Here is a 22949-nt window from a genome sequence, read left to right on the forward strand (position 1 = left end):
ACATGTATTTTCACTCAAGTAAGGGCATTCTACTTGAGGAGCCAGATTAAGACCAAAAGGTTGCTTTTCGAGCCTAAAGTCAGATCACCCATCTGGGTGGCCCAGAGATGAAAAGTCACCTTCCACTGTGAAGACTGTCCCTGACAAGTGGACCTGAGCACTTGTATCACTTGGTCAGGACACCTTCTGCCTTGAACTGTGGTGGTGATAAACCCCACGAGGCTGTATGTTCAAAGCCTTCCGTTCTGTGCTTGACATGCCATTATATATTTACTACTGGGCAAGGCGGATGTCAGCTTCTTCACGGTAACATGGTGGGTTTTTCTGAGAAGCAGAGGGAAGCAGAGACATCTGCTGAGAAGGGGGAGGAGACAACACCATAGAATCAGAATGTGCGGAGAGACAGGAGGCGAGGGGCAAATGTCAGCATCGAGATGCAGCCGAGGACAGGAGATACACTACCATGCTGTTTAAATGAATGATACAGGAAGTTTACGAACTTGAAACATCAAGCTACCCGCCCAGCTCTGCCTTGTCACCTGGCCGCCGCCATGACTACGGAGATCGGGCTACTTCAGGCACGCTCTGGAGACAGCTGGAACTGCATAGTCTATGAACATCCCTTCCTAATCTGGATTCAGTGACTTCGACTGGTGGCTTTAGTCACATGGAGAGTCTTTACACCATGGAAATGGGTAAATGCTACAGATCAGGACCTTTTCTTCCTCCCAACGCCTCCCCAAGAGCCCACTGTTAAACACTTACCAGCACACCACTGGGCTGTTTCTCTACCGCTTGATTGAAATGATCCTTATGGAAGCACAAATGACTTCACTGTCACTAAATCCAAGGGACATTTTTTATTTTTCTTAAACTCTCCAGGAGGTTTGAGAGCTGATCCTTCTCTCCCTCTTGAACCTCCTCTCCTGCCTGGCTTTTAGGGCTTTCTGCTGACTTTTCTTCATTTCTAAGCACAGGTTCTCAGGAGTCCTCAGCCTGCGGGCCATGCACTAGTAACCACTCTGTGGCCTGTTTGAAACCAGGTTGCACAGCAGGATGGAAGCGGCAAGTGAGCAACGCTTCATCTGTATTTACAGCCGCTCCCCATCACTCGCATCGCCGCCTGAGCTCCACCTTCCATCAGATCAGTGGTGGCATTAGAGTCTCATAGGAGCGTGAACAGTATTGAAAACTGCACATGCCAGGGATCCGGGTTCCATGCTCCTTATGAGAATCTCATGCCTGATGATCTGTCACTGTCTCCCATCACCCCCAGATGGGACTGTCTAGTTGCAGGGAAACAAGCTCAGGGCTCGCACTGGCTCTACACTATAAGTGGTAGAATTATTTTATTATGTATACCAATGTAATTATAATAGAAATAAAATGCACAATAAATATAATGCGCTAGAATCATCTTGAAACCATTTCCCCACACCCCATCTATGGAAAAATTGTCATCCATGAATCTGGTCCTGGTGCCCAAAAGATTGGGGAGCACTGCTCTACACAGTCCCCTTACCCCAACAGGCCCTGAAATGTTCGTGCTCCCCAGAGCTCTCTTTAGTCACTGAATGTGTCCTTTGAGACAAGGCTGGGTCATCACTTCCTCCAGGAAGCCCTCCCTGACCACGTGGTCTGGGTAGTGCCCGTTTTTACAGGACCCTTTATACCCATCACATGTGTATCTATGCACATGCATGGCCCCTTGGCAGGAAGACCAGAACCTGGAAGGCAAGAACTTGGAATTACAGCAACAATAAGCAAAACAATAGTGAGAAACAGCTGCTACCAGCACGCACCATCTGTCCGGCACCATTCCAAGAGCTTTACATAGATTATTCTATTTACTCCTACACCACCCCTGTGATTTCTCCCACGAGACTCCTGACACTGGCAGGGCTGAAATAACCCACCCATGTTTACACAGACCAACATGCATGCCAAAGTGCCAACGTACTTAACCATTTCCTACAATGCCCTTTCTAGTTTGTGTATCTCCAGAACTCAATCTAACATGTCTGAAGCAAAAAGCAAAGAGAGGAGAGACGGGGGATTTTATAAAACCTGATATCCTTCAGATTCAATACAAGTCCTTGTTGATTATATTCAGTGAAGAAATAAGATAGTTCCTAATTCCAGCTCACGTTAAACATCTTGCTCACCTGTAGCGGCGGTTCTCTGCAGAGGCCATTTTTCAGGACCATGGGGCTAGATTTTGTATTATAGAACACAGCCTCTGGTTCCCTCCTGCTACTGTTTGAGGGACAAATATTAATGCATCATGGAAGAAGAAAAGCTGCTACTTAAAACTTGACAGTCTGAAATCTCTCCACACACAGCTGAACACTTCAAACCACGTAAATATGGTTGGTTTTTTTTGTTGTTGTTTTTTGTTTTTTGTTTTTTTTGAGACAGAGTTTCACTCTTTTTGCCTAGACTGGAGTACAATGGCACAGTCTCGGCTCACTGTAACCTCCACCTCCCAGGTTCAAGTGATTCTCTTGCCTCAGCCTCCCGAGTAGCAGAGATTACAGGTGTGCACTACCATGCCTGCTAATTTTTGTATTTTTAATAGAGATGGGGTTCCGCCATGTTGGCCAGGCTGGTCTCAAACTCATGACCTCAAGTGATCCACTCGCCTCGGCCTCCCAAACTGCTAGGATTACGGGTGTGAGCCACCACGCCTGGCCTAAACCATGTAAACAGGTTAATAGTTCCCTTCATGTCTGTACATTTTCTTTGATGAATCTATTTTTATTAAATCTCACTTTTGGCCGGGCACAGTGGCTCATGCCTGTAATCCCAGCACTCTGGGAGGCCAAGGTGGGCAGATCACAAGGTCAGGAAATGGAGACCATCCTGGCTAATGCGGTGGAACCCCATCTCTACTAAAATACAAAAAAATTAGCTGGGCATTGTGGTGGGCACCTATAGTCCCAGCTACTCGGGAGGCTGAGGCAGGAGAATGGCGTGAACTCAGGAGATGGAGCTTGCAGTGAGCCAAGTTCGCACCACTGCACTCCAGCCTGGGCAACAGAGCGAGACTCCGTCTCAAAATAAATAAATAAATCTCACTTTCCCAAAAATATAAAAACAGTAAGTACCCTCTGGATTTGGGCTTCTGTTTTCTTTTCTTTCTTTTATTTTATTTACTTACTTATTATTTGAGAGACAGGGTCTCTCTCTGTCACCTAGGGTGGAGTGCAGTAGCATGATCATGGCTCACTGTGGCCTCCACCTCCCAGGCTCAAGTGATCCTCTAGCCTCAGCCTCTCAAGTAGCTGGGACTACAGGCACTTGCCATCACAGTTGGCTAATTTTTGTATGTTTTGTAGAGATAAGGTTTCACCATGTTGCTCAGGCTGGTCTGGAACTCCTAAACTCAAGTGATCCTCCCACGGGAGCCTCCCAGAGTGCTGGGATTACAAGTGTGATCCACTGCACCAAGTGCCTTATTAGTTTTAAAGGCAAAAGCATCTTGGCGTCTGGGTAGGAAAGTTCCAGGATACATTTGAACCATCTTCGAAGTTGTTACTTGTTTTAGATCCTCCAGGCAATTAAAGGTTGCAGGAACTCCCAGAAGGTTTATGCTTCTGCCTCTTCAGCAGACAGACACGGAACCCGCTCAGGGATGTGAACACTGCAGGGGAGATGTTACTGGAAAATTAACAGCTCACTAAATGGCCTAGGTGGTTTTCTGATTATCTCTCCCTAGAACCCACAATACCCTTCATGACCAATTTATCCTTTACAGCGATGCTGTCAGATACTTTACTAGGAGGTTCTCATACAGTAAACCCTGGATTAGCCTCCCTAATGCACAGAATGAGACAGGCAGATGACAGATTTCTACTTGGCTTTAAAGCCCAGTTGGAAAGGAAGGAAAGAAGAAAGGGAGGAAGGCAGGAAGGGAAAGAAGCATAAATGCGCATTTTCTCCACTGGCAAGGCGCTGCACATGTGGACGAGAGAGATGGAACTGGGCTTAAATTATCTGTCACTTCTGGGCCAGGCGCAGCGGCTCGTGCCTGTAATCCCAGCACTATGGGAGGCCAAGGCAGGTGGACCACGAGGTCAAGAGCTCAAGACCATCCTGGCCAACATGGTAAAACCCCATCTCTACTAAAAATACAAAAATTAGCTGAGTATGGTAGCGGACGCCTGTAGTCCCAGCTACTCAGGAGACTGAGGCAGGAGAATCACTTGAACCCAGGAGGCGGAGGTTTTGGTGGGCCAACACTATGCCACTGCACTCCAGCCTGGTGACACAGCGAGACTCCATCTCCAAAAAACAAAAAAATTATCTGTCACTTCCTTGCTGGAGAACACAGGCAAGACAAGCCTCAGGTTTCTCATCTACACCTTGTGAATGATAATATCCAATCCCCAGCATCCTCCGAGTGATTACAGGGCACATACAGACTTCAGAGTTGGGCGTGGTGCCTGAGACGCCACAGGGATCAACGCATGGGAGCCCTGATTAGACATACGGCAGGAGGGAAATGTGCACCCCCTGGTTCTAGGGGTGGGGCAAAGGGAGACTCCACAGAGGAGGATGTTTCACCGTCCTTCCCAAACCATCAGGAAACCACGAGTTAAAATCCCGGCCGTCCATTCTGAGCCCTGCCCTGGGAGGGCCGTCTGTGGTTCCCACAAATATTAGGCAGATCTCAGAGCCCAAGCCCCACTGACTGATTTTTGCTGTCTTAAGAACATCAGTACCAGCTCAGCCAAATGGGTTAGGAGGAAGTGGGCAGGTCAGGACAGTGGAGGAAACGTGCGTGACCGACTCCGTGCTGGGGTCGCCTGGCATCCCCGTCTCTGACTCCTGAACCATCTGTCCCTAGGTGCTGTGTGTGAAGGGCCCATGGGGCAGAGCAGAAAGTGATGCCTGATCCCCGCGGTCCCTCCCCTGTGGTCCCCTGAGCAGCCGCGGCTCACAGGAGGATGACGGCACCTGCGTTAACTCAAAGGAAGTGGCCACTCTGGCTGCTTTCAACTCCAAGCTGCATGGCTGTGAAGCAAGCATGAGGAAGGGGCTTGCAGTTTTGCCTTTTCCCCGACCTCGATCTGACGATGTGCCCCTAGAAGTCAGGCCTACGATGACCTTTGCAGTGCTTCTCTCACTGCCAAATTCTGCCCCGTGGCTCCCAGCCCCCGCTACCCCAGAATGTGCCCGACAGATCATCTGAGCAGCTGCTGGCACCAACCCCTTCCATCCGGGGCAACAGGCTCCACAGGCCTTGGGGAGAGGCTGGGCTGTTTACTTTTGGTTTCCTAATAACTCCTGTTTCCGAGGGCTCTTTGCCAAAGAGAAAGAGAGGCAACTGGCATCCAATGGCCCTCTGGAAGGGCAGCCCAGGGCCGAGGCAGAGCTGCGCAATGCAGGCAGTGTTATCTGGGGCTGCCAGTGGCACCACAACCCCCAGGGCTCCCATCCTTCCTCCCCAACTGTCACCTGCTCACTCCTGAGAACTGTTTTGTGTCGTCTCTCTGAAGTGACTGGGCAGACACTGTACTGCAGAACTTCTGCTTGGATCACAGAGAAGAGGGTGGGAAGAGCCACCGAGGGTCAGAGTGGGCCCCTGAGTGGCCTGGAATCACCAGGTGCTGGGCAGGGGTGGGCAGCCGGGGCCGAATGCTTCTGGAAGATGGCACGGATGCAAATACTACCTGCCACAGCAGTGAAGTTCTGGCCAAGGGGTGTATATATGAGTGTCTGTCTCTCTCTTTGACACACACACACACTTGAATGGTTTCTATCCACCATCACATGATACATTAGAAGCCATATGGTTCACAAGGAGGTGCCCTGACCTAGGAGCCAGACCTTCCTAGCCTCGTGGCCTTCACTGGGCTAGGCCTGTTATTCTCTCCGTAAAATTAAAGTATTGCACTGGTACCCGGCACAGTGGCTCACACCTGTAATCCCAGCACTTTGGGAGGCCGAGGTGGGCAGATTGCGAGGTCAGGAGATCGAGACCGTCCTATATAACGTGGTGAAACCCTGTCTCTATTAAAAATACAAAAAATTAGCCAGGAGTGGTGGCAGGTGCCTGTAGTCCCAGCTACTTGGGAGGCTGAGGCAGGAGAATCACTTGAACCCAGGAGGCAAAGGTTGCAGTGAGCAGAGATTGCGACACTGCATTCCAGCCTCAGCGACAGAGTGAGACTCCGTCTCAAAAAAAAAAAAAAAAAAAAAAAAAAAGATTGCACTGGATCTGCATTTCCCAAAGTGAGGTTCCATGGCACACTAGTCTCCAGGAAAAGGGTGCTTTGGTCAACTAAGTTTAAAGATGCCTCATACTACGCAGGTAGTCACTCCTTCCTCCTATTTTGGGAGATCCCAGAAACTACAGGGATTTGTATGCCCTAGACACACAACATGATGGATATACGTTCCAAAGTCAACTGCAACCTGGAACATTTGAAGCAGCTCCCTACAAATGCTCAAAATATCACTTGCAGGTGGTAGATTACTACTGTTCTCGGGAATGAGTCCATTGGAGATCATTAAAAGTAGCCCTCAAGTTTCTGAAACTCTGAATAGCATCAAATAAGTACTTCTGGAAAGTTCTCCAGAGAAGCCACGCACCCTGATGGCACCTCCGGTGCCGCAAAAGTTCTGCTTCCCGCGGGCCAACATGGCCAAACACTTTTGCTAAGAAGTCAGATTCACTGCATTTTTTTCTCTGTTTATCTGATTCCTTATTAACACCTGTCAGCTTCAAAGACGCTGGCACTTGTACCACTCCCTGTGCCCAACTTCCACCATCCTTGGAATTTGTACCTGAATTGTTTGTGCACCCCCCATCTCCCTGCCTTGCTGTGTTCTATGACATTCATTCACAATAAGCGATGATTCTGTACCAAGCACAGGCTTGGCTGGGTGCTAAGAATTCTAGAGATACGTAAGAACGGATCCCAGGCCTCCAGAGGCTCACTTCTGTCTGAGGCACAGACGGATAAATAAGTATCTATGACGGGAGGTGACAGAAGCGATCACAGTGTGACAGGGGCACTTAACTACTATTGGAGTCCAGAGAAGGAGCAGGCCAGCCCTGCCTAGGGATATGGCGACTGGCACAGTGGCTGGCTGCGAAGCAGGCATGGATTTTTCAGGTGGACAAGAGCCTCCTCAGCTCAGGCAGGTGCTGCAAAGTCCCAGAGACCTCCGGGCGCACTGCGTTTCTAAGGAATGGTAAGTTGTAGTAAGTCACAGCTGGAGTGTGACAGGTGTGTTTCAGGGCTGGAGATGGGGAACGATGAAACGGCAAAGACCGCCTCAGGCCCCTTGGCGACTGCTTTGAGGTGTAACGTTAAGGAGCTCGTTCCTTATCCTGAGAGAAAGCAAGGGAAGAAAGAGTCGCACCAAGGGAGGCGCGTGCTTGGAGGAACGGGCCAAGCGGGGAGAGGGGAGAACGATCCCCAGCGGGTGCTGATCCAGCCGCGGGCTGACCGCCTCTGCACCCTTCTCATGGCTGTCCTGGAGCCGTGTTCTCACCCCGAGGTTCCATTCCGTCCAACAGCGCAGGATGGACTGGACAAAGGCAGGTGAGGCCAGGTAAGGACCTACTACAATAGCAGAAGTAAAAGGTGACAGTGCTCATAGGTTCTGGAGAGGTAATGACACACAAGTCACATTTCAGAGGCTGGAGTCATATGATATAATGATCAAGGGCAGGCGTGCACGGGTCAGGGTGGGGGGCGGGGGGGGTGACCTGGAAGGAGGCCCAGGTTCCTGGCTTTAGGCACTGCGCAACTGGTGTCTCAGCAGGACGCAGCAGGCAGAGCCAGTCTGGTCGGGGAGGAGGAATCCAGAACGCGGACTTGAGGTCACTGCAGGAAACGTATCAGGAAACATTAACAAGCAGCGAGAGGCCAGGCACGGGGGCTCACGCCTGTAATCCCAGCACTGTGGGAGGTGGATCAACTGAGCTCATAAGTTCGAGACCAGCCTGGCCAACATGGCGAAACCCCCATCTCTACTAAAAATATAAAAATTAGCCAGGCACAGTGACATGTGCCTGTAATCCCAGCTACTCAGGAGGCTGAGGCAGAAGAATCACTTGAACTCGGGAGGCAGAGGTTGCCGTGAGCCAAGATCGCACCACTGCACTCCAGCTGGGGGGCAACAGAGCGAGACTGTCTAAAAAAATAAAATCATAATCATAATCATAAGCAGTTAGAAAGACATGTGATGCTTATGGGAGTCACTGTGGGTCCAGATCCACCACTAGTCTTTGCTCAGACGTCCTCATCTGCCACTTCCCACACAGAGGCGGAGTGTGCAGGCAGAGGAGCCTCCACGCGTCTCTGCAGGCCCAGTCCCATTACAGACCCGAAACGACGCAGGTCCTCCCCAGGCAAACATTTCCTAAGTGCTCAAAGAATAGCCATCGCCTTTTATGCTGACTTCTATCTAGAGGTACTTCTGGTGTGTCAGGAATTGACAGCAGATAAAATGGACCTGCTCCCCAGGAGGGGTGAAGCTGCCCACTCTTCTCTAATTCACAATGTTCCCACGCCCTGTGCTCCGTCCCAAATGGCACCCACTCCTACAAATAGAGCTCCTGTCGCTCAGGAATCTTTCTTTCTTCAGGTCGTTCGCATCTTCTCAGGGTTGGAAAAGTCATCGGTGAGGGACTTCCTGCTATCTGTAGACCACCTATGAATGTGAAATGAGAGGCTGTGAGTGGAGATCGGGCGCTGTGGCTCATCCTTGTCATCCCAGCACTTTGGGAGGCCAAAGTGGGAGGATCACTTGAGGCCAGGAGTTTGAGACCAGCCTGGGCAACATAGTGAGACCCTGTCTCTACAAAAATGAATACACAGATAAAATACAATAAAAGATTGTGAGTGGAGATATAAAATGGGTTTATACAGGGCTTTCCTGAATTACTTTCTGGTAATCAAACTTGGCCTCAGATAGGCTCAGTAGTGGTCTTATAAGACCATAGTTCTTCAGGGAGTATAAGGAAGGCAGACAGAACCATCGGGGGAGATGTTTCAAATCATAAGACAGGCATTCCCCTTGTTCTGGAAGATTCTGAAGTCCCACCTCCTCACCTCCTATGAGTGGTTCCAGAATGGGCCCCCTGCCTGCCACAGGATCCCTTTCCCTGGGCAGGACACACAGGTAGAGGGGGCTTCTTCCTGTTTCCTCCTAAGAGCTCGGCTGCCTTGTCCACAGGTACCTAATGCACACCAGCTGAGCTGAAATGAGCTACTGAGGCTAAGATGATTCTGTGGGCGAGAAGAAAGCCCTGCTGAGGACTTGCCACTGTGTTCAGAATTTGTCTCTTTGAGAAATGAACTGAGGCTGGGCACGATGGCTCATGTCTGTAATCCCAGAACTTTGGAAGGCTGAGGCGGGTGGATCATGAAGTCAGGAGTTCAAGACCAGCTTGGCCAACAAGACCCTCCTGACAACAAGATGAAGTCAGGAGTTCAAGACCCCATCTCTACTAAAAAATACAAAAATCAGCTGGGCGTGGTGGCAGGTGCCTATAATCCCAGCTACTCAGGAGACTGAGATGGGAGAATCACTTGAACCTGGGAGGTGGAGGTTGCAGTGAGCCGAAATCGTGCCATTGCACTCCAGCCTAGACAATAGAGCAAGACTCCATCTCAAAAAAGAAAAATAAGAAATGAGTTGAGACTCTCATATAAGTCTATGACAGACTTATACCAGGTGCTGTGGCAGGCCACACACCTGCCAGGTCACGGGAACTAGAGAGCTCAGGTCACATGTTTTCATGTCATGCTTGTCCATCCTCACATAAGATACAGGCAAGACTGAGTGAAACCAAATTTACTGTGCAATGAAAACTTGCTCACATTATTTACAGGACATGGAATGCTTGTAAATAGAAGCTCACACCAAAAAGACTTAATCTCTGAGAGAAAAAAAACAAAACAAAACACTATAATTGTATCCAGCAATCTGACTACTGGGTGTCTACTCAAAGGAAAGAAATGATTATATCAAAAAGATACCTGCACTCATGTCTACCACAGCACCATCCACAACTGCAAAGACAGGGAGTCAACCTAAACATCCACCAAAAGAAGATTGGACAAAGAAAATGTGGTACATGCAGACCAAGGAATACTATTCAGCCATAAAAAAGAATGAAGTCATGTCGTTTGCAGCAACATGGGTGGAAGTGGAGGCCATTATGTTAAGTGAAATAACTCAGAAAGCTAAATACCACATGTTCTCACTCACAAGTGGGAGCTAAATAATGTGTACAGGTTAACATACAGAATGAAGTAACAGACATTAGAGGCTTAGAAAGGTAGAAGAATGGGAGGGGATGAGGGAGGAGAAATTACTTAATGGGTACAATGTACACTATTCGGGTGATGGTTACACTAAGAGCCCAGAATTCACCATCCGGCAATATATCCATGTAACAAAACTGTCCTTGTACTCCTTAAATTGATACAAAACAAACACACAAAAAATCTGAGCAAACATTTCGCAGGGTTAGGTAAATTAAAGAGAAAATTCTTTCATTATCAGACTTTTTGGTTGCTAAAAAGGAAAAGTGACATGTCACCAAATCAACATTTGCTAAACCAAGGCGCTTGGAATTTCCTTGGAATCAAAACACGCGTTCACTGACCCCTCTATATTTTGTGAAAACAAACCAAGTGTGAGTGGGTTACAGTGTAGGAACCCTTTCTAGGTTTTGCCTGGCAACAGAAAGCATGAGCTCTGAGTGAAAATGTAGGGTCCATTGTTTCGTTCCATTGTTTCTGAAGTCCCCCTTGAGTTGAGGAGGTCTCAAAGGGAATGTTGAACTAGAAATAGGGGGACCCACCCAGCTTCCCATGTAAGAAGCAGGGAACTGGAGTCAAACATCCTTGAGTATCTCTCCTGTTTTTTTCTTTCTTCTAGTTTGGGTATTTTTACAAACTTCTATTGTTCTACTACTTCTGTCTTCCCACCCTCCTTCCCTCTCTCTCTTTACTTTGAGCCAAGGTCCCACTCTGCTGCCCAGGCTGGAGTGCAGTGGCACAATCATAGCTCACTGCAGCCTCCAACTCCTGAGCTCAAGTGATCCTCCTGCCTCAGCCTCCTGAGTAGCCGGGAATACAGGAACACGCCACCACATCTTGCTTATTCTGCTGTATTTTCTTAAACAATAAAGCCAGTTGTTGATAACAGGCTTTTTTTGCCTTAATGTGTGCATTTAACAATCCTCTAGTTGATGATAAGGGATTTATATAATTCTGCAGTTCTTCTCATCCCCAGAAGCTGGCACTGGGGAGGTTGCAAGCCCTCCTCTGGGGCTCATGTGGGAAAGTCGTGAATACGGATGCGCAGGGGTACTATGACCCAAATGCCAGGAGCTCACGAATGCTCATAAAACACCAGCAGCTCTTCACGGAGGACACAAAGGCCAAAGTGGTAGGACTGCTCCTCCCCTTCTCCCGATCGTGTTCACGTTGCTGTCTTTCTACTGTGAATAGGTTTGTCTAAAAGGAGACAATCAGAAACCAACAAGAACGCATTGCTGAACCAAAGACTGGCTCTTTTCTTCTTACTTCATGTCTGTCTCAGCCCAGAGGGTTTCTCCTGTGAGGCACTGCACTGCCTACTCTGTGATGCCAGGTGGGCACGATGGGGTCACAAAACCTTCCAGGATCCAGTGAACCAGATGCTTCCTTCGTCCACCCCATCCCACCCCTCCAGCTCCAGGAGACACCTTATTCTACCAGAACCTACATGCAGCCGCACCCCACCTCAATGAATGGGCCAAATTTCTCCCCTCGACTCTCAAAATAAGACGCAGCAGGGAATCACTTCCATTACAACTCTTTGACCCAAAACCTTCACCGTAAGTTTACAACTCAAGAAAACAGAGTGACTGCTCCAAGTAACCCCAAAAAAGATACTAAGTCAGCATAACTGTTCAATAAATAATGATGATCATTATATGCTAGTTACTGGCTGTAGGAACACATGAACATACAATTCCCAGAAACACCTAAGGCCTTTCCTAAATCCTGGGCAGATCACACGCCCTCTCTGAATTCTATGAATACCTGAGCATTCTTGTGCATCATTACCCAGAAATTGTGTACATTCGTGCTAATTCCAAAGTAGTTTCCCTACTCACCTCCCACCCCAAATGCAGAGATTACATCACATCACACACATCGAGGTATTTTGGTCTTTGTAGGCCTCATAAAAATAGATTTGTTACATCCAGGCATTGCACATAGAGCCAGCAGCATGTTATTTGCAAGACACGCGTTAAAAGGTTGACCCGTGTTCATTTAATTTTGCTTCTACCCCTCCAGGTTAAACAAGCTCAATGGACAACCTCAAAGTAAAGGCTTTTCCAGGAACCCACCAGCACAGAGCCCTTTTCCTCCCTTCAGACCTTCGGTCCTTTCTGCATCCCTGTAGCCCAGACAGCGGTGCTCTATGACAAGCATCTTGTCAGACTGGCAAATTCGAAAAGAGCACCCAGCGTTTTTAAATATCTGTGTGGTGTCCTGAATCTGCAGGAACTGGTGTGACCTGAAACAGATTCCATTTTCCTTTGAAAATGAGACTGCTTCCTGAGATACAGAAAATGTTGCCCAGTACATAGTAAGTACTCAAGAAACAGTAGTTTAAACTACTCTAGATGGCACAAACTGATGTATCTTGAGAGCCCCTTAAGGGAAAATTATCGACATCGTCCGAATTTTACCCTGCTGGAGAACAGCTGTAGGAAATGAAACAATCCCAGGCTGAAGTGGGAACCCACACGTAATCACCCGCTCTGAGCAGCTGCTCTGTCATGATGTCCTACCACGGATGTACATGAATAACAGAAAAGCAATTGAACATCCTTAAGTATTTTCATTTTCACAGCAGGGACCCAGGTTCCGTATTGCTTTCCTGTGGCAACACTGAAAATCAAGGCATGAATGAGTTCTTTCTGAAGCGAATAAGTGATTATTCTTTACCAAACAACCGTGACTAGAGTGCTTGCATAGGAGGATGTCTGTAACTTACAAATGTGTGTGTTTCATGGCATCGTCCATTTTAATGTCAGCTCTTCAAAGACAGGACTGTGCATGTGTTTTTTCCTTATCTCATCTAGCACAGGGATAGATGCACTTGGTGCTGATGTGTTTTCTGTTATTATTTGATAACAATGCCAGCACCAACACGTTATGTCCAGATAACTGTCTCCGAGTGTTCTGATGGTAGAGTACACCTCCCAGAGATCCGGTGAGAGCATAAATAAAGGAAGCAGCTCACATCAGCAAATACAGGGCTGCTTCATCTTTGGATAGAGTGAACTGCTGATAGTAGGAAGTGAAGACAGCCCTATGGGTGGCCCAGGAGACCAGTACAGAAGACCTGGCCAAGGATCTGAATAAAGCAAGGAGTTTAAAAGTCTGGAAGGCTACACTCCACAGGAAGGAACCAGCTTCCCCCATCGCCCTCAATGAGGGAACAACTGGGCCATGGATGTGCCCCTTCTACGAAAAGGCATGTGCCTCTGCATAGGGTCTAATCCCAACCATTCCCTTCCATGGTAGGGGCCTCAGAGCCCCAACATGAGGGACCTCCTAGGAAGAAAGATCCTTTAGCCTCCAGATGGTCAGTGTGTCTGTGGGAGTCAGTGAGGAGACGGTCAGCCCAGAAGGCCAATGACTCCGGGCAGGCAGAACTGAACCACAAGACAGTGCCTCAAGAATGTCCTGGCCTCAGTTCCTGGAAGTTCAATGTCAAGTTTCCGTTCCCAAGGGGGTGATGGATGCTTCCCCAACCATGGAGGGCATCGTGTGTTCGGCTCAACACCTTGCATTCAGGAAATCAAAGAGCAGCCACCGTACAGACCAAGTGCACTTTTCAAAAGCGTTTTTCTTCTTTCCAAATAGATGCTGCTCCTCCAACTGCTTAAACCTAGTGAGGCAGAAGTGCTAAGCTTCCCCACAAGGCCACAAGCTCCTACAGGGCAGGGGCTGTGTATTTTTCATTTTCCATCCCCAATGATGGGTGCTTTGAAGGGGCTCAATAAACGTTGGATGAATTAGACCCTGAGCTCCAGAGATAACTGAACGGCCTCATCTTAGCATTTACCTTGAGTATCCTAGGTTTCACTAGAGTGTTCAAAGCAAAGAGAAGAACTCTGCTTTCAATCTCTAAACCAGTGGGAATGTTGATAAAGACACCTGAAACAACCACAAGAAAAATGCAGAAAAGGGGAAAAAAAATGACCAGGTCTAAAAAAAAAATGTGGGTGGCAAAGGGGGACTGGAGGCCAGGAGGAGTAACACTAGTGATCAGAAGCACAGTGAACACAGTGTCTCCAGAGGAACCTATCCATTTAAATTCTAGACCCCACCATGGGATTTCAGCATCCAGATCTTTAAGGGTAGGGATCCAGAAACCTTGATTTTAGATGAGCTCCTCCAGTGCTCCCTAAGTTTGAGCACCTCTCATCTACAGGTTTCAGATGGACTCTCTACCTAGAAAACAGTACCTAGGAGTAGCTCAAACTAACAGATTTGGGGTGTTAAAAATATTTAACTGGGAAGCCACTAGGCTGAGATGACTCCAGCACCTTGGGTTCCTAGGTAAGCCAACTGAAGCCCAATGTAAACTGTAAAGTGAAATGTAAGCCTAACCAATCAGAAACTGCCAATTAACCTCTAACTGGTGACCTCCCACCAGATCATACCCAAATAAGGTAAACCATTAGCTGGAGCCAATCAAGTAAATGCTTTACTTTGCTTCCAAGTTCAGCCTATAGAAGCCCACTGCTCATGCTGTTAAAGCCTAGATCTCTGAACCTCTTCTGGTCGTGAGTGCTGCCCAACTCATGAATCCTTTAATGCTCAAATAAATTCTATTACATTTATTTTGTCTACAGTTTTTCTTTTAAAGGCAGATCAACTCAACCCCTCCTCCAAACACCCACACTCTCCTCACTTCCTGCTTCCCCTTCTTGGGTCTTCCTGGGCTGTGTCCCTTTGTAGGACTGATGAGCTCTCTCATCTCCACCCCTTTTAGTGTGTCTTACTGCTTGCCAGGAGACAAAACCCAAACAATTCCATTCCCAGACTCCCCTGTAGCTGGGTTCCACGTGTGGCCGGACTCTCCCTTAAGCAAAGACTTAGCCATGGAAAGGAGGGAAGGCAGAAGCTGCTACCCACAGTAGGAAGCCATGAGATGCGTTCAGAGTTGGCTACACAGCTTACACAGCCCAGTGCAAAACAAAAATGCCAGGCACCTTGTTCAAAAACCAGGAGGAAATACTGTCCCCTTTCTTCTGTGGTCTCTTTATTTGCCTGTCATGGTATTTTTAAAATTTGCTATCTAATGTCACGCTTCCTCAGGTGGCAGTGGTCTCTGGATGGGACCAGAAAGTGGGCAGCTGAACACTCACCCTGGAAACATGGTCAAGGGGTAGGGGACGGAACCACCTATGGACAGAAGAGCCATGGACCAGAGCACGTGCATTGGACTTGACTTACAAAATGCAAATACAAAGGTACAATCAACACATTCAAGATGGGCCTGGACCAATCACCCCATCTCAGATGCAAAGGTCCCAGGGACCAGACCCGAGTTCGTGAGTCTAGAATCGGGGGAAGGTGTATTCCACAAGCCAGCAGCATCTTAGTGACTGCCCACATTCTGATAATTCCTCAAGTTCCTAGCTTTAGCAAAAGGAACATCTCTCCTAAAACCATCTTTTTTTTTAGATGGAGTTTCACTCTTGTCACCCAGGCTGGAGTGCAACGGTGTGATCTTGGCTCACCACAACCTCCACCTCCCAGGTGCAAGCAATTCTCCTCCCTCAATCTCCAGAGTAGCTGGGATTGAAGGCACGTGCCACCATGCCTGGCTAATTTTTGTATTTTTAGTAGAGACGGAGTTTCACCATGTCGGCCAGGATGGTCTTGAACTCCTGACCCCAGATGATCTGCCCTCTTCGGCTTCCCAGAGTGTTGGGATTACAGGCGTGAGGCACCACACCCGGTCTCCCCCAGAATCACCTTGAAGATCATTCCTGGAACTTCAGCATGGAGTGAGTCTCCTTCCCAGGCTTTCATTGTCTGTGTCAGCACTTGAAATTCTCATCACCCTGTGCTTAAACAAGCTGGAATCATTTCTGCTTTCCTCAAGCAGATGCTGACCTATATACTCCATTCCTTCCTGCAGCCTGGGCCTGGCTGCAACGTGGCTGCCCCGCCTAAGTCAACCACTTCCTGGGACTTGAACACCGGAGGAGGCCAAGCGGATGAGAACCACACGTTCAATCTCCCGGAAACAGGTTCTTGATTTTGTTTTTGTTTATTACCACATAAGGAAGTGTATGAAAACTACGCATTTTCCAGCAGACAAACTGCCTGTAACCTAAACTAGCCTTTAACTTTCCAACCATAGGAAATGTTTCTATATCTGACAGAAACGCTTGAGTTCACTGACTCCCTGAAAGTTTACAGCAGGAAATGAGAAGGGACAGAAACACAGAGCCCATTGTCATTGGCCCACTTGGTGGGTGGTTCCACATTCTGTCTGACTCTTGGCTCTGGTGGAGGCCAAGCGCTGACAGCCTCAACTGCAAGGCATTCAAAAAGCAAGAAAAATACAAGTGAAATTAACCCGTCCCAAAATGTCACTTCAAAATTAGCTGCCTATAAAAACAAGGATCACACCTATAGGCTTAAACGTGATTGAACAAAACAAACTTGTTTTGTACAAGAGAAATTACCACATCTTGAGATACGGTAGGGTTGCTAGGTGGTGGCTGTTATTTTTTCTTTCCCCAAATCACAGCAATGAGAATTTGACATGTCCAGTGTTCCTCCCTGTAATGTGAATGTCATTATGCTCTTAAGCTGAGCTCACCTCTTATAATGACAGAATTTCACTCCCATGATTGTGTCTTTAAGATGGAGTCTCGCCTTGTTGTCCAGGCTAGAGTGCAACGGCACGATCTTGGCTCACTGCAACCTCAGTCTCCAAGGCTCAAGTGATTCTCCTGCCTCGGCCGCCCAAGTAGCTGGGATTACAGGCAGGTGCCACCACACCAGGCTAATTTTTTATATTTAGTAGAGACGGGGTTTCACCACTTTGGTCAGGCTGGTCTCAAACTCCTGACCTCAAGTGATCCACCACCTCGGCCTCCCAAAGTGCTGAGATTACAGGCGTGAGCCACCGCACCTGGCCACGTTTTAATTAGAGAAGAAGGCAACACAACTTCCAATCCAGCACAAAAACTGCCTGACCAAGGGCAGATGTTACAAGTTGAGTGGCCCACGCTTGGGAGGACAGGTAAGTCCAGAAAGAGCTAGATTTAGGAGAGAGGAGAGGAAAAATAAAGGCCACAGGTCACAGGGGATGGTATTTTGTTTATTCATAATTTATTAATTTAAAAAAATTCCAATCGATTTTGGGGTACAAGTGGTTTTTGGTTAAACAGGATGAAGTTTATAGTGGTGAATTCTGATTTTTGTTTGTTTGTTTGTTTTTTGAGATGGAGTTTCGCTCTTGTTGCCCAGGCCCGAGTGCAATGGCGCGATCTCGGCTCATCCGTAACCTCCGCCTCCCAGGTTCAACAGATTCTCGTGCCTCAGCCTCCCGAGTAGCTGGGATTACAGGCACCCACCACCATGCCTGGCTAATTTTTGTATTTTCAGTAGAGACAGGGTTTCACCATGTTGACCAGACTGGTCTTGAACTCCTGACCTCAAGTGGCCTCCCAAAGTGCTGGGATTACAGGCGTGAGCCAGTGCACACGGCCTTGGGTCTTATCTTTAAGAAGCTTCAGTCCAGAGGGAGATTGATCATCACGTAATCACATAATCACACTGTGCAGAAAAAGTAAAGAGTGCTCTAAAACAGGTTCGTTAAATTACAACTGGTATAAAATTTTATTGGAACTCAGCCCACACATTCATTTACATATCATCTCTGGCTGCTTTTAGATTACATCAGAGTTGAGTAGTCGCGTATATGGCCTGCAAAGTCTAAAACATTTACTATTGGATTCCTTATAGAAAACATTCACTGGCCCCTGGTCTGCAAGAGGAAAATAGGAACCCTAATTCCGACTAGAGTTTAGGAAGACTTCCCCGAGAAAGTGACATTTAAGAGGTATCTGAAAGATGAAGAGGAGGGAGCCAGCAAAAGGAGAGAACAAGAGAGATTTTAAGCAGAGGACTCTTAGAAAGGAAACTGGCATATTAAAGGATTCTAAGGACTAAGGCAAACACGACTGAGAGAAAGCAGCCGCTACAGGATTTCTGCCTAATGATGAGTAGTGTTAGTATTAGTAGCCACGGGAGAAACAGTAGCAGTGGGCCGGCATTGAACAATTACTATGGACCAGGCTGTGTTCGGAGCACTTCACATACATTAATTATTTTATACCAAAGGGACTTGTGATTTCAGTATGTTTGGAAATAAGGGGCATGAGACTGCATCTGCAGCGCCTTCACCTAAAATTGAGAAAACATCAGTTGGGGACATCAGAGAATGGGGGGTTGGGTGGGCCGACAGACACTTGGGGAGGCCTAAATCCCTGTCCCCTACCCCTCTAAATATCATGCTGGCCATGTCATTTCTTACTGACACATAAAACAGTCTCTAAAACAAGACAATGTCATCACTTTAATTAAAGTTCATTATTGACATTTAAAAGAAAAACACCCTTGGCTGGCAAATCATGAAACTTAGTTGTGATTTCAGACTTTCTACCTATATTGAGAAATACTGGAAAATAAGAAAAATCCTCATCTTCAAAATAAGAAAAAAGAATGGATTCCAGAAAGGAGAAAGATAGAAGGTGCCTGACTTCCTCCTTCTTGGGAGATTGCAGGGAGATAATGAAATGAAAGTTTTACGAGCATTTAGAAAACGCTCAGGCGCGGACTCCAAGCCGGCCCAACCTCCTTTCCTGTCTCGGGTGACCAGGTCTGGAGAACGCCACCAACAGAGCGCAGGTCAATTTCAGCCAAGCAATCGACGGGGGCATTTTCATATTTCCTTTTAAAATTAAGAAAAGACAAATTGGCACACACCAAAAAAAATGGCCAGGTGCGGTGGCTCGCACCTGTAATCCTAATACTTTGGGAGGCCAAGGAGGGGTGGATCACGAGGTCAGGAGTTCAAGATGATCCTGGCCAACATGGTGAAACCCCGTCTCCACTAAAAATATAAAAAATTAGCCGGGCAGGGTGGCACGCACCTGTATTCCTCGCTACTAGGGAGGCTGAGGCAGGAGAATCACTTGAACCTGGGAGGCAGAGGTTGCAGTGAGCCGAGATCCCGCCACTAAACTCCAGCCTGGGTGACAGGGTGAGACTCCATCTCAAAACAAACAAACAAACAAACAAAAATCCAGTATTTAGATGTAGAGCTGTCTACATGAACATAAACAGAGAGAACAGTAAAGTGAGCAGGGCTGGCCTTCTTCCTGGGTCTTTCCCTACATGGAAATAAGTGAAGCCCACCAAAATGAGAGAAGCCAAAGCTATTTATTCAGAGCTCAGTCACCTGCGTTCGGTAGAGACTCAGAGGCAGGCAGAGAAGTGTGATACTTTGTAGTAGAAAGAAGGGAAGGCTCTGGGTGGTGGTGGCTGTTGGCGGGTGCCGTAGGGGGACAGCGAAAGCAGCCCATCCGGGTGATCAGTTAGGGGAGAGTATTTGGCCTTCTCTGTTTGGTCCTAAGTTGGAAGTCACGACAAAAATTAGGGCAGCTGCCAGTAATTGATCAGATCCTGGGCATGCCGGGCCAATTGCTACAGGGGTTACTGGTTGGTTTCCTGGACTGGCGGCTGCAGATGGGAAGTCAGAACTCCACTTTTATGTAAGATCTGGCCATTGCCCACTAGAACCATCGATCTCTGTCCCCGACCCCCCTGTGTCTAACACAGGGAGAACAGACTGTTCCAGTCAGCTTTCTTGAAAGTGGCATAAAGAAATTTTAGAAAGCAGACAGAGGAAAAACAAAGAAACGAATGAGCCACAAAATCAGAGAAGATAAAATTAAAAATCAGTTACCTATATTCCCCAAGAAAATCGGAAGCATAAAGACTGACGAAATTGAAATGTGCCACAGTAGGTAGCTACAACAACTGTCAGCAATGTCAGCTCTCACGGAAGCAGTCATTGTCTAAGTAAGTGGACGGCTGGTCCATGTGTCACCAGCTCTTCGACCTTGGGCAAGTCACTTGATCTCCGTGAACTCTAATTGTTCATCTCCAAAACAAATAGACTGAATTAAAATCTCAAGTCCTTTGTAGTTCTAAAATTTTCTGCTTCTATGATTCTAATCATGGATGGTTCCTTTATTCTACAGGCGGCAGCTTTATGTCTGCCCAGTTAGACACATAGAATTCATTATAAGCTGATCTGGAAAACGAAACAAATCACATCGTGTTTTGTTCAAGTGCATTCATTCAATAGTAATTATGGAACAGTAACTACGAATAAAGTACTCTCCTAGGTGCTAAGGGGAAAAGCAGAAAAACTGAGACCCAGGGCCAGGCACAGTGGCTCACGCCTGTAATACCAATGTTTTGTGAGGCTGAGGCGGGAGGATCACTTGAGGCCAGGAGTTCAAGATCAGCCTGGGCAACATAGCTAGATTGTTGTAGACTCATCTCTGCAAACACTTAAAAAGTAGCCAGGCATGGTGACATGCACCTGCTGTCCGAGCTACTGGGAAGGCTGAGGTAGGAGGATCGCTTGAGCCCAGGAGGTCGAGGCTGCAGTGAGCTGTGATGGTACAACTGCACTCCAGCCTGGGAGACAGAGTGAGATGCTGCCTCTAAAAATGAAAAATAAAAGTCTGAGACCCAGCCCTAAAGAACTCCAGTTGAGAAGTAAAGATATGTACATAATTAACTCCGCAGCAAGAAATAAAGTATTCAGTGACCTAAAATGAGACAGAAAGTGCTGGAGAAAATGGCAAATGGTCTGTACAGGCTGCACGGCCTCCCTACAGGCTCTAGAGAACGATCAGCTTGCGGTTCTGCTTTTTAGCATATTATAATTGGCAAAGAACTTGAGCTTGCTTTCAGTGTCATTTGCTCCTGTTCCTTCCCCCTGGCTCTGAGGTTTGGCACACCAGAGTTACCCTAGCAGGTCTCTACTGCAAAGGGCATTTAAAAGGAGGGTTTATGTCAGAATACCAGCAACTCTGTATTTTATAAGATGTTCTGTTCAGAAAAATCCCAGACTCAGAAATTACTAAAGAACTGCAATGAAGGAGGACAAATGTTCCAAGGAAGCTGATTTTCTTTAAAGTCTCTGTTCCTAGGAAGTGGTAAATGCTGAAAATTACTACTTCCTGCTGCCCCCTGCCCACCCCTATCTGAAGCTACTCCCAGTGCTGGAGGAGCTGATTTTTAAGAGAAGCAGTCTCTGAAGATGAGACATTTTCACTGGCAAGCAAAGGGCCAGGGAAGACTTGTTACTTGCTCATTCCTGGCTGGGGAGCTGCTCTTTCATTTCTGCAGCTCTGCTGGTATCATCCAAAAATGCTTACATTTGCTCTCATTTAAGAGAAATGTATGCAAATCACAAAAGGCAAAGCACTCATGGTCAGTGAAGCTCAACCATGGCCCGCGGGCTTGGTTTTGAGACCACCTCCAGCCACATCGAGGTGGCCAGCCTCTTTTAGACACCAAACCATTCTGGGTCACATGTTGTATGTTTGCACAATCTGTTCCCTATTTTAAAAATTATATAGGCTGCGCACGGTGGCTCACGCCTGTAATCCCAGCACTTCGGGAGGCCAAAGTGGGAAGGTCGTTTGGGCCCAGCCTGGGCAACATGGTGAAACCTCGTCTCTACAAAAAAAAAAAAAAAAAAAAAAAATTATCCAGGCATTGTGCTGTGCACCTGTGGTCCCAGCTACTCGGATGGATTGAGCCTGGGAGACAGGAAGATGGCTTGAGCCTGGGAGATGGAGGTTGCAGTGAGCTGAGAGAGCACCACTGCACTCCAGCCTGGGAGACCGGGCAAGACCCTGCCTCAAATATATATACACACACACACATACACATGTGTGTATTCCCGTTTATATATATGTATGTATATATGTATGTAACGTGTGTATTTTTATATAATATATATGTTTGTGTATACATGTATACATAGGGGCACGTTTTATATATATATACATACATATATACATATATGTGTATATATACAAGCACATATATATGTGCTTATACGTGTGTGCGCGTATGTGTGTGTGTGCATATACACTTTAAATTGACACAACTCTCTCGAGTTTGATGCAGTCACTTCTTGAAAAGAAGCTGAGAAGAGCAACATGGGTTGTGGTTTTCTTGGATGTCGGGTACAACACAGGCTTCCGCCCTCTACTCCTTCCTCTGCAGGATGGGGGAGAGCGCTGAGCACGTGCAGGTGCTGGGGCAGGAGATCTGCCTGCCAGAAACACAAAGTTCCTGGAGACCAAGGCTCCAGGTCAGTTCGCAAAAACAAAAAAGAAAGAAAAGAAATCACCCGAGTACCGACTCAATATTTGCTTCCTATTTGTCACAAATCCCCAAACAATGAGCAAGCACTTACTGAGAGCAGGGTTTCTCTTTGTTTTCAGCAAACTCTCATGGGTGTGTCTCTTATTTAAATTCTGTGACTAAAAGCCCTTAGGGATGAAGCTAGTTTGCAAATTTGCTAAGCATGCAGTCAGCGAATATGCAGGGTGTCCGATCATTATTCTTAACCAGCTCGTCATCTTCCTGTGGCCAAGCCAGCTACGAAATTCTCTCCACCCAACCACTATCGCAAACATCTGGCAGAGCTCCGTGCCTTGCAAACTGTCACCCATTTATGGGACAAAGGGACAAAGAGCAGCTGGGGTCCCCAAATGCCCTGCCAATTTCCATAATTACTGAGCCATCCAAATTTTTCCAGTCCCTTGGAAATATTCACTTATATTATCT

At 47.2% G+C, this 22949-nt stretch overlaps 1 long non-coding RNA gene across 1 annotated transcript in view; it reads right to left on the bottom strand.

Moving 5' to 3' along the window:
* Positions 1-7696: 7696 nt before the first annotated feature.
* LOC115898992 overlaps positions 7697-22949 on the bottom strand; it is a 49832-nt gene continuing 34579 nt past the window's right edge. Inside the window, exons 2-3 of the long non-coding RNA XR_004058609.1 lie at positions 8559-8670; positions 7697-7841 (exon numbers count right to left, since the gene is read on the bottom strand). This is a non-coding gene — a long non-coding RNA (uncharacterized LOC115898992). The remainder of the gene's footprint in view (positions 7842-8558; positions 8671-22949) is intronic.

The sequence above is a fragment of the Rhinopithecus roxellana genome, chromosome 1, assembly GCF_007565055.1.
Source record: "Rhinopithecus roxellana isolate Shanxi Qingling chromosome 1, ASM756505v1, whole genome shotgun sequence".
Classification (NCBI taxonomy): Eukaryota; Metazoa; Chordata; class Mammalia; order Primates; family Cercopithecidae; genus Rhinopithecus; species Rhinopithecus roxellana.